The sequence below is a fragment of the Hyperolius riggenbachi genome, chromosome 9 (assembly GCF_040937935.1).
Source record: "Hyperolius riggenbachi isolate aHypRig1 chromosome 9, aHypRig1.pri, whole genome shotgun sequence".
Classification (NCBI taxonomy): domain Eukaryota; kingdom Metazoa; phylum Chordata; class Amphibia; order Anura; family Hyperoliidae; genus Hyperolius; species Hyperolius riggenbachi.
In genome coordinates this window covers 62,368,700-62,371,359 of record NC_090654.1, presented here as the reverse complement: position 1 = coordinate 62,371,359, position 2,660 = coordinate 62,368,700, and the positions used below count along the sequence as shown (strand labels likewise).

General features: G+C 43.1%; 1 protein-coding gene across 2 annotated transcripts in view; it reads left to right on the top strand.

Moving 5' to 3' along the window:
- Positions 1–49: 49 nt before the first annotated feature.
- NICN1 (nicolin 1, tubulin polyglutamylase complex subunit) overlaps positions 50–2,660 on the top strand; it is a 30,095-nt gene continuing 27,484 nt past the window's right edge. Inside the window, exon 1 of one of the 2 annotated variants that reach the window (XM_068252914.1) lies at positions 50–189. The gene's annotated coding sequence lies outside the window, so the exon portion shown is untranslated. Of the gene's footprint in view, positions 190–340; positions 464–2,660 lie in introns of those variants that run through there. The other variant, XM_068252915.1, reaches the window with a different exon arrangement.

Sequence of the window (2,660 nt, the reverse complement as noted above, 5' to 3'; positions counted from 1 at the left end):
CGTGAACAACTAAGTTGGTCATGTGATAGGTGGTAGTCTACGCTCATGCGCTGTTTCTACGGAGACGGTTGGACGCGGAGTCAGGTGATTTTTGCGGCCATGTTAAGTGAGGGCAGCTATACAGAGGTGTACAGGGCGGAGGGAGCTGCCGCCATATTGTCTGAGGGCAGATGAAGCTGAATGAATGAGGTGAGTCCCGACTGAGCCTGCAGCACCCCAACGCAGGGGGACACCCAGTTTCTTGTCTAGTATCAATACACACGAAAGGGTGCTCGACACAGACGTCACTCCTCAGTATACCTCTCAGCTAGCTGGGCAAAGACAGACAGGCACGATTTAGTGCAATTATATTTGGCCAAAAGACTCTTCCAGTCAAATCTTCATCACACTTCTATTTTGGCAGCCATGAAGAATTCATAGATAACAGGGCTGGTGCTTTCATAGGGGTCAAGTGGGCACTCAAGTAAGAGAATGTGAAAATCACAATTGTATGGCCAAGTATGGAACCTGAAACCCACTGCTAATCGCAATCTCTAGCGTTTTGTATGAGCGGTTTGTAAGCGATTTCATGAGCGATTTTGGTAGCTTTTTTAAAAAGTGTCAGGGCTAGTTCACACTGGGTGGTTTTTCAGCGATTTGCTGATCACTGGCGATCAGCAAATTGCTGGTGCTAATGCAAATCAATGGTAGTGTTCACACTGTAGCGATCACCAGTGATTAGCGATTTGCTGATGGTGAATGCAGCATTTTTGGAGCGATTGCATTTCAATGTTATAGAATCACAAAACGCAATCACTCCTAAATCGCTTTCCTGTACAGTGAAAAAAACGTGCATTAGCGCCAGAGATCAGCAAAACGCTACCAAAGCGCCCAGTGTGAACTAGCCCTCAGCTTTTTGCCAGCAATTGTGTAGTGATTAGCGTTTTTAGCTCTGATTGGTCCTTTCAATTAATTTTAACTTTTTTACAGTGTGCAGTAATGTAAAAACGCTAGCAAAATCGCTCTGTGTAGGTTTTGACGAGCGATTATGCCATATACTTTACAGCGCAGTATCGCTAAACGCTAAAAATGTTGCATGTCCTGCGTTTGTGATTTTGGTAATCGCAATCACTCCAGTGGAATTTGGCCCATCCATTAACATTAGCTGAGCTTTTAGGGAAATCGCTAGCGGTTTGAATCGCTCCCTAAACACTCACAGAAATCGCTTTAGTGGGTTCCAGCCCTCACATGTGAGGAGCACAACACTCATTTCTGTCTAGAGGCCCATTTATTAACAAAGGGCATATTTTTTTATGTTTCAAATCATACAGGCCTTTCCTTCCATCACTAATCTTTCTTTATATTGACATTTCGGGATCAGCAAGGCAATCATTCAGACACTGTTACTAACATTTAGCACAGCGTAACCACATTTTTTTTTTTTTAGTAGGTAAACGCATCAATCTGTACATCAGGCATAAACAGTGCACCAGAGGAGGAAATGATGACAGACAGAAGAGCTTTTAAAAGAGAGGCAGTTTTTAGCTATGTTCAATGTTGAGATCGGCAGAGCATCACATTTGGCTGCCAAGCCCCACTACAAAATATTTAATTAAAAAAAGTCACAATGCATGCTTAGCTGTCAAAATCTGTACACTGCACATTTTGCCAAATTCTGTTCTCAACATGCTTAGCTGTCAAACTCTACACTGCACGCTTAGGTGTCAACATGCTTAATTAACTTTCAAACTCTGTACACTGCTCACTTAGATGCCAACATGCTTAGCTGTCAAACTCTGCACACTGTACGCTTAGGTGCCAACATGCTTAGCTGTCAAACTCTGTATACTGCACCCTTAGACGCCAACATGCTTAGCTGTCAAACTCTGTACACTGCATGCTTAGATGCCAACATGCTTAGCTTTCAAACTCTCTCACAGCACGCTTAGGTGCCAACATGCTTAGCTGTCAAACTCTGTATATTGCTTGCTTAGGTGAAAACATGCTTAGATGTTAAACTCTGTACACTGCATGCTTAGGTGCCAACATACTTAGCTGTTAAACTCTATACACTGCACACTTAGGTGCCAACATGCTTAGCTGTCAAACTGTGTACACTACATGCTTAGGTGTCAACATACTTAGCTGCCAAACTCTGCACACTGCACATGTAGATACTAAACTGCACACAACATACTTAGCTGTCAAACTTTGCACACGGCATGGTACACATTTTCAATTAAGATTTGCCAATCACTGATCAATTTTACCACCTCCATGTAGTATGAGGGTCAACAGATATTGAATACTATGAGCAGACTGTGTAGGTAAACCCTCATACTACATGGAGGTGGTAAAATTGATCAGTGATTGGCCAATCATAATTGAAAGGGTGCTAGTCTACTTTAGGGGATCCACCAGGAAACCTCATAGGGAAATTCAGCTAACGTGATTGGTTGGACGGCACCCTCTCGAACTGCTAGGTTTCCAATAGGTTGTAGTAAAGTACGCCCACACTATTTGGCCAATCACAATGCTTTGTGCTGTAAGAGGGTGCTGTGATTAGAGAACTGTTCCTTACGAGGTTTCCTGCTCAGTCCCCTTAAGTAAACTAGTGCCATTGAAAGTGTGTACCAGGCTTTAGGTGCAAAACTTTGCACACAGTACATGTAGGTGCCAAA